Source organism: Fistularia commersonii, unplaced genomic scaffold, assembly GCF_037954325.1.
Source record: "Fistularia commersonii isolate RoL2024-O1a breed Wild unplaced genomic scaffold, RoL_Fcom_v1.0 HiC_scaffold_131, whole genome shotgun sequence".
Taxonomy (NCBI): Eukaryota; Metazoa; Chordata; class Actinopteri; order Syngnathiformes; family Fistulariidae; genus Fistularia; species Fistularia commersonii.
The window spans coordinates 17774-27500 of record NW_028234089.1 but is presented as its reverse complement, the minus strand read 5'-3'; positions in this window follow the sequence as shown (position 1 = coordinate 27500).

The window sequence follows — 9727 nt, the reverse complement described above, 5'->3', positions numbered from 1 at the left end:
GAGTCACAATCGCTTTTTGACAATGTCGAAGTGTATAGGTGGCTATAGAATTTAAAGTTTTCATTGGAAATGATAGCCTCATCTGTAATTTCCTTGTTGTTAAGACGGGCTTCCGCTTTGCTCCGCTCCTCCTCTCCTCCGCTCTTCCGCTCCGGGCCCTGGAACTCCCGATCCGCGGGACTTCGGTGAATTCCGGGCCAGTTTTTTTGCTCTTCTGCTCTCCTCCCCTCCTCCGCTTCTTCGCTCCCCCGCTTTGGACCCTGGAACTCTTGAACAGGGCCGGGCTTCTGCCCTCCGCCTCTCCTCTGCTCATCCGCTCCAGGCCCTGGCACTCCCTGTGATCCAGTCATTCGCATGTGCGTGCCCGGAGGTCCGGGAGCTCCACTCAAACGTCCGGGGGGGGTAAGGGTACGGGGTCCTGTCCCCCCCCCTCGCCGCCTCTGAGAAGAGAAACATCTCCTCCACTCCTCCGCTCCTCCGCTGCGGAACCAGGTATTACCGATCCGCCGGACTCAGGCGAATTGCAGAAAGGGGTTTTGCCGTCCTCCGCTCCTCCGCTCCTCCGTTTCGGGCCCTGGAACTCCCGAACCGCTGGACACAAGCGAATCACGGTCCGGGCTTCTGCTCTCCTCCGCTCCTCACCTCATCCGCTCCAGGCCCTGGTACTCCGTGTCCGCGGGAACCCCCCCCAACCCACAAAAACAAACTCTCACACACACACAAACACACGCACACACACACACACACACACACACACAAACACACAAACACACATAGACACACCTGAACTCATCATAGCTGTGCTAATAGCATTGGCCGAAACGTTTCCACAACCAAACCAACATTAGCTCATCCACTCATTCACATATGTGTGTGCCCAGAGGTCCGGGAGCTCCAGTCATAAGTCCGGGTGATCTATGTCCGGAGAAGGCTCACATTAGCCGCTCTAAGGGGTCCTGCTGCCCCCCAGCTTCCCGGCCTTTGAGAAGAGACACATAACTCCGCTCTTCCGCTTCTCCGCTATGGGCCCTGGTACTCCCGATCCTCCGAACTCAGGTGAATTGCGTGACGTGCTTCTGCTCTCCTATAAGCCCCTACACACTTCGAACACGGCTGTTATCACCCTGTTACTGCATTTCAATGACACCCATTTGCTTTCGATCTCAGTGTCTGCCACCGTACGGAAAAAGCGGGGGGGTGGGGGGTGGGGGGGCATAAGCGCATTCGTGCTGTAAGTAATCAGAAGTTAATAGTGTTAACGGTTTGCGAGAAATTTTTAATGCTAGACAAAAAAAGAAAATTAAAAGGATATAATTAAATAAATAGATAGAAAAATAAAATTAAAAACGAAAAAAAAAAAATTGTGAGGGGAATATAACATGTAATTAAGTTGGCGGTTCACAGGGAATCTCAGACATCAAACTGTTTTTAATTGAACATAAATAGTACACCCAAATATACAAATGTACAAATAAACATAGCAAGGTAGAACTGAATGTCAATGAAACAACCAGGCATGAGGAAGCAACGGACATGAGGACATTTGTTCTGTATGTAATGAGAAGTTAATAGTGTTACAGGTTTGTGAGAAATTTACAGTGCTAGACAAAAAACGAAATTAAAAGGAAATAATTAGATAAATAGATAGACAAATGAAATTAAAACCAAAAAAAAAAAATGCAAGGGGAATACGACATGTAATTAAGTTGGCGATTCACAAGGAATCTCAGACATCAAACTGTATATTTTTTGTTGTTTATATATAAACATATATAAACAAACATATATTGTTTGTTGTTTATTTTTGGGATATATTGAGGAATATTTAATGGAAAGGAGTCACAATCGCTTTTTGACAATGTCGAAGTGTATACGTGGCTATAGAATTTAAAGTTTTCATTAGAAATTATAGCCTCATCTGTAATTTCCTTGTTGTTAAGACGGGCTTAGCTTTGCTCCGCTCCTCCTCTCCTCCGCTCCTCCGCTCTTCCGCTCCGGGCCCTGGAACTCCCGATCCGCGGGACTTCGGTGAATTCCGGGCCAGTTTTTTGCTCTTCTGCTCTCCTCCCCTCCTCCGCTTCTTCGCTCCCCCGCTTTGGACCCTGGAACTCTTGAACAGGGCCGGGCTTCTGCCCTCCGCCTCTCCTCTGCTCATCCGCTCCAGGCCCTGGCACTCCCTGTGATCCAGTCATTCGCATGTGCGTGCCCGGAGGTCCGGGAGCTCCACTCAAACGTCCGGGGGGGATAAGGGTAAGGGGTCCTGCCCCCCCCCCCTCGCCGCCTCTGAGAAGAGAAACATCTCCTCCACTCCTCCGCTCATCCGCTGCGGAACCAGGTACTACCGATCCGCCGGACTCAGGCGAATTGCAGAAAGGGGTTTTGCTGTCCTCCGCTCCTCCGCTCCTCCGCTCCTCCGCTCCTCCGCTCCTCCGTTTCGGGCCCTGGAACTCCCGAACCGCTGGACACAAGCGAATCACGGTCCGGGCTTCTGCTCTCCTCCGCTCCTCACCTCATCCGCTCCAGGCCCTGGTACTCCGTGTCCGCGGGAACCCCCCCCAACCCACAAAAACAAACTCTCACACACACACAAACACACGCACACACACACACACACACACACACACACACAAACACACAAACACACACAGACACACCTGAACTCATCATCGCTGTGCTGATAGCATTGGCCGAAACGTATCCACAACCAAACCAACATTAGCTCATCCAGTCATTCACATATGTGTGTGCCCAGAGGTCCGGGAGCTCCAGTCATAACTCCGGGTGATCTCTGTCCGGAGTAGGCTCACCTTAGCCGGTCTAAGGGGTCCTGCTGCCCCCCAGCTTCCCCGCCTTTGAGAAGAGACACATAACTCCGCTCTTCCGCTTCTCCGCTATGGGCCCTGGTACTCCCGATCCTCCGAACTCAGGTGAATTGCGTGACGTGCTTCTGCTCTCCTATAAGCCCCTACACACTTCGAACACGGCTGTTATCACCCTGTTACTGCATTTCAATGACACCCATTTGCTTTCGATCTCAGTGTCTGCCTCCGTACGGAAAAAGCGGGATGGGTGGGGGGGCATAAGCGCATTCGTGCTGTAAGTAATCAGAAGTTAATAGTGTTAACGGTTTGCGAGAAATTTTTAATGCTAGACAAAAAAAGAAAATTAGAAGGATATAATTAAATAAATAGATAGAAAAATAAAATTAAAAACGAAAAAAAAAAATTGTGAGGGGAATATAACATGTAATTAAGTTGGCGGTTCACAAGGAATCTCAGACATCAAACTGTTTTTAATTGAACATAAATAGTACACCCAAATATACAAATGTACAAATAAACATAGCAAGGTAGAACTGAATGTCAATGAAACAACCAGGGATGAGGAAGCAACGGACATCAGGACATTTGTTCTGTATGTAATGAGAAGTTAATAGTGTTACAGGTTTGTGAGAAATTTACAGTGCGAGACAAAAAAAGAAATTAAAAGGAAGTAATTAAATCAATAGATAGACAAATAAGAAATTAAAACGAAAAAAAAAAAAAAAAATTGCAAGGGGAATGTAACATGTAATCAAGTTGTTTTTTTTGTTTTTTTTTTTTTTTTTACCAAAAAAAAAAGGAACCTCGGACATGGGTAACTATATTTTTTTGTTTTCGGATTTTTCCATAAGTTTTAAGGATTTTTTTTTTTTTTTTTATATTTCAAAATCGTTTATGAAGACATTAGAATTTGGGGAGCATTTTTGCATTCTGTTCTTGTGAATGAAGAACTTGGCCAGGCCTAAAAGAACATTGACACAGAGTTCATCTGTTATGTTGCTTATAAGTAAACAGAATGTTATATCATCTTTTGAGAAGGAAACTGGTGACGATGGAATGAGAAGGAGAAAAAATATATGGTCAGTGGTTTCAATGTTGTCTTCACAAAATGTACAAATATTATCTTCAAAATTAAAGCGTACCCTCGATAATTCCTTAGATGGGTAGATGTCAGTCATAATTTTGAAGTGGGTCTCTTTTGCCTTGGGGGTATGGGTAGAGTCAGATACATAGTTCGCAGCGTGGCAATCGATTCCTCATCAAATTTATTTAAAATATCCTTTTTTTTTTTTTTGACGTCCAGGGAATAAGTTTCCTGTGAAACATTTCCTAATAAAGGAGTTGCCGCGCTTTCTGTCCACAATTGAGATTCCCTGGAGTGATAGTCGGGGTAACTGTGGTTGTACGGTTCGGTGCGTCATTATATTTTTGGTCAGGAATACAAATTGTCGAGGCAGTGCGTTTCGTAACTTTAGCAACTCTAATATGGGAGGCTTGAATCTGTGTGTAGTACAGAACTGCTCATTGTCCAGAGGACTGCCAGTGTCATCCATCAAGTCAATTATCGACCATATACCTTTCTCAAAGCATTCCTTGTAAAACAGAGGTTTGTTGCCATGCAGTACATATCGATTGTTCCAAACTATTATACTGTGTGGTGAGAAATTGTGTACGTATATCATTTTCCAGTATAATAATATTTGTTTATGGAACTCTGAACATTTGACAGGAATCTTGTTGATATCCAAGTCAGAGATAAGCAGAAGACTCAGGCCGCCGACTTTGTTGAATAAGTAGTTTGGAGTACAATACCAGAAAGAACGATGAGGTTTGATCCAGGATTTCAACCAGTTCACCTTCAATGTCCCATTCAAGCAGTCCGACTCTATCACTTTCAGCCCTCCTTCACTTGTTTCTTTCACCATATGTGATTTTTCTTAGATGGTGTGGTCTGTTCCTCCAGATAAAGTTGAAATTGATTTGGTTAACAGATTTTACGAGTTGATTTGGAGCAGCATTGGAATACGCTGGGTATATACATCTGGATAAACACATCCATTTTAGTCAAATATATCCGGCCTAATATTGATAAATCTCTCTGGAGCCATATATTAGAATTAAGCTTTACTTTGATTCAGTTTAGATTCAATGTTCCTGGATTGATTTAACGTTTGGTCCTTGGATAGGAAAATGCTCAAGTATTTTATTTCTGATTTCATAGAAACATCGCTGATTTCCTTTAGTGGCGAGTCATGCAGCGCAAGAAGTTTGCATTTCTTTAAGTTTAATGACAATCCTGAAGCCTTGGAGAATGTTTTGGTTTTTTTCAGCACTTATTGGGACTTGATGTTCATTTTTCAAAACTAAGGTTGTGTCATCTGCCAGCAGGCTAATAACAATTTCTGTCCCCAACATTACTTCTGTCCCACACGTATACACACACACACACACACACACACACACACACACACACCTTAATTCCACTCTTTTATATACGCATGTCTGGAGTTCCGGGAGCTCGTTCTCAACGTTCTGGGGATAATCATAGCTGTGCTGATAGCATTGGCCGAAACGTATCCACAACCAAACCAACATTAGCTCATCCACTCATTCATATATGTGTGTGCCCAGAGGTCCGGGAGCTCCAGTCATAACTCCGGGTGATATCTGTCCGGAGTAGGCTCACATTAGCCGGTCTAAGGGGTCCTGCTGCCCCCCAGCTTCCCCGCCTTTGAGAAGAGACACATAACTCCGCTCTTCCGCTTCTCCGCTATGGGCCCTGGTACTCCCGATCCTCCGAACTCAGGTGAATTGCGTGACGTGCTTCTGCTCTACTATAAGCCCCTACACACTTCGAACACGGCTGTTATCACCCTGTTACTGCATTTCAATGACACCCATTTGCTTTCGATCTCAGTGTCTGCCTCCGTACGGAAAAAGCGGGATGGGTGGGGGGGCATAAGCGCATTCGTGCTGTAAGTAATCAGAAGTTAATAGTGTTAACGGTTTGCGAGAAATTTTTAATGCTAGACAAAAAAAGAAAATTAAAAGGATATAATTAAATAAATAGATAGAAAAATAAAATTAAAAACGAAAAAAAAAAATTGTGAGGGGAATATAACATGTAATTAAGTTGGCGGTTCACAAGGAATCTCAGACATCAAACTGTTTTTAATTGAACATAAATAGTACACCCAAATATACAAATGTACAAATAAACATAGCAAGGTAGAACTGAATGTCAATGAAACAACCAGGGATGAGGAAGCAACGGACATCAGGACATTTGTTCTGTATGTAATGAGAAGTTAATAGTGTTACAGGTTTGTGAGAAATTTACAGTGCGAGACAAAAAAAGAAATTAAAAGGAAGTAATTAAATCAATAGATAGACAAATAAGAAATTAAAACGAAAAAAAAAAAAAAAAATTGCAAGGGGAATGTAACATGTAATCAAGTTGTTTTTTTTTTTTGTTTTTTTTTTTTTACCAAAAAAAAAAGGAACCTCGGACATGGGTAACTATATTTTTTAGTTTTTGGATTTTTCCATAAGTTTTAAGGATTTTTTTTTTTTTTTTTTTATATTTCAAAATCGTTTATGAAGACATTAAAATTTGGGGAGCATTTTTGCATTCTGTTCTTGTGAATGAAGAACTTGGCCAGGCCTAAAAGAACATTGACACAGAGTTCATCTGTTATGTTGCTTATAAGTAAACAGAATGTTATATCATCTTTTGAGAAGGAAACTGGTGACGATGGAATGAGAAGGAGAAAAAATATATGGTCAGTGGTTTCAATGTTGTCTTCACAAAATGTACAAATATTATCTTCAAAATTAAAGCGTACCCTCGATAATTCCTTAGATGGGTAGATGTCAGTCATAATTTTGAAGTGGGTCTCTTTTGCCTTGGGGGTATGGGTAGAGTCAGATACATGGTTCGCAGCGTGGCAATCGATTCCTCATCAAATTTATTTAAAATATCCTTTTTTTTTTTTTTGACGTCCAGGGAATAAGTTTCCTGTGAAACATTTCCTAATAAAGGAGTTGCCGCGCTTTCTGTCCACAATTGAGATTCCCTGGAGTGATAGTCGGGGTAACTGTGGTTGTACGGTTCGGTGCGTCATTATATTTTTGGTCAGGAATACAAATTGTCGAGGCAGTGCGTTTCGTAACTTTAGCAACTCTAATATGGGAGGCTTGAATCTGTGTGTAGTACAGAACTGCTCATTGTCCAGAGGACTGCCAGTGTCATCCATCAAGTCAATTATCGACCATATACCTTTCTCAAAGCATTCCTTGTAAAACAGAGGTTTGTTGCCATGCAGTACATATCGATTGTTCCAAACTATTATACTGTGTGGTGAGAAATTGTGTACGTATATCATTTTCCAGTATAATAATATTTGTTTATGGAACTCTGAACATTTGACAGGAATCTTGTTGATATCCAAGTCAGAGATAAGCAGAAGACTCAGGCCGCCGACTTTGTTGAATAAGTAGTTTGGAGTACAATACCAGAAAGAACGATGAGGTTTGATCCAGGATTTCAACCAGTTCACCTTCAATGTCCCATTCAAGCAGTCCGACTCTATCACTTTCAGCCCTCCTTCACTTGTTTCTTTCACCATATGTGATTTTTCTTAGATGGTGTGGTCTGTTCCTCCAGATAAAGTTGAAATTGATTTGGTTAACAGATTTTACGAGTTGATTTGGAGCAGCATTGGAATACGCTGGGTATATACATCTGGATAAACACATCCATTTTAGTCAAATATATCCGGCCTAATATTGATAAATCTCTCTGGAGCCATATATTAGAATTAAGCTTTACTTTGATTCAGTTTAGATTCAATGTTCCTGGATTGATTTAACGTTTGGTCCTTGGATAGGAAAATGCTCAAGTATTTTATTTCTGATTTCATAGAAACATCGCTGATTTCCTTTAGTGGCGAGTCATGCAGCGCAAGAAGTTTGCATTTCTTTAAGTTTAATGACAATCCTGAAGCCTTGGAGAATGTTTTGGTTTTTTTCAGCACTTATTGGGACTTGATGTTCATTTTTCAAAACTAAGGTTGTGTCATCTGCCAGCAGGCTAATAACAATTTCTGTCCCCAACATTACTTCTGTCCCACACGTATACACACACACACACACACACACACACACACACACACCTTAATTCCACTCTTTTATATACGCATGTCTGGAGTTCCGGGAGCTCGTTCTCAACGTTCTGGGGATAATCATAGCTGTGCTGATAGCATTGGCCGAAACGTATCCACAACCAAACCGACATTAGCTCATCCACTCATTCACATATGTGTGTGCCCGGAGGTCCGGGAGCTCCAGTCATAAGTCCGGGTGATCTATGTCCGGAGAAGGCTCACATTAGCCGCTCTAAGGGGTCCTGCTGCCCCCCAGCTTCCCGGCCTTTGAGAAGAGACACATAACTCCGCTCTTCCGCTTCTCCGCTATGGGCCCTGGTACTCCCGATCCTCCGAACTCAGGTGAATTGCGTGACGTGCTTCTGCTCTCCTATAAGCCCCTACACACTTCGAACACGGCTGTTATCACCCTGTTACTGCATTTCAATGACACCCATTTGCTTTCGATCTCAGTGTCTGCCTCCGTACGGAAAAAGCGGGATGGGTGGGGGGGCATAAGCGCATTCGTGGTGTAAGTAATCAGAAGTTAATAGTGTTAACGGTTTGCGAGAAATTTTTAATGCTAGACAAAAAAAGAAAATTAAAAGGATATAATTAAATAAATAGATAGAAAAATAAAATTAAAAACGAAAAAAAAAAATTGTGAGGGGAATATAACATGTAATTAAGTTGGCGGTTCACAAGGAATCTCAGACATCAAACTGTTTTTAATTGAACATAAATAGTACACCCAAATATACAGATGTACAAATAAACATAGCAAGGTAGAACTGAATGTCAATGAAACAACCAGGGATGAGGAAGCAACGGACATCAGGACATTTGTTCTGTATGTAATGAGAAGTTAATAGTGTTACAGGTTTGTGAGAAATTTACAGTGCGAGACAAAAAAAGAAATTAAAAGGAAGTAATTAAATCAATAGATAGACAAATAAGAAATTAAAACGAAAAAAAAAAAAAAAAATTGCAAGGGGAATGTAACATGTAATCAAGTTGTTTTTTTTTTTTTGTTTTTTTTTTTTTACCAAAAAAAAAAGGAACCTCGGACATGGGTAACTATATTTTTTAGTTTTTGGATTTTTCCATAAGTTTTAAGGATTTTTTTTTTTTTTTTTTTATATTTCAAAATCGTTTATGAAGACATTAAAATTTGGGGAGCATTTTTGCATTCTGTTCTTGTGAATGAAGAACTTGGCCAGGCCTAAAAGAACATTGACACAGAGTTCATCTGTTATGTTGCTTATAAGTAAACAGAATGTTATATCATCTTTTGAGAAGGAAACTGGTGACGATGGAATGAGAAGGAGAAAAAATATATGGTCAGTGGTTTCAATGTTGTCTTCACAAAATGTACAAATATTATCTTCAAAATTAAAGCGTACCCTCGATAATTCCTTAGATGGGTAGATGTCAGTCATAATTTTGAAGTGGGTCTCTTTTGCCTTGGGGGTATGGGTAGAGTCAGATACATGGTTCGCAGCGTGGCAATCGATTCCTCATCAAATTTATTTAAAATATCCTTTTTTTTTTTTTTGACGTCCAGGGAATAAGTTTCCTGTGAAACATTTCCTAATAAAGGAGTTGCCGCGCTTTCTGTCCACAATTGAGATTCCCTGGAGTGATAGTCGGGGTAACTGTGGTTGTACGGTTCGGTGCGTCATTATATTTTTGGTCAGGAATACAAATTGTCGAGGCAGTGCGTTTCGTAACTTTAGCAACTCTAATATGGGAGGCTTGAAT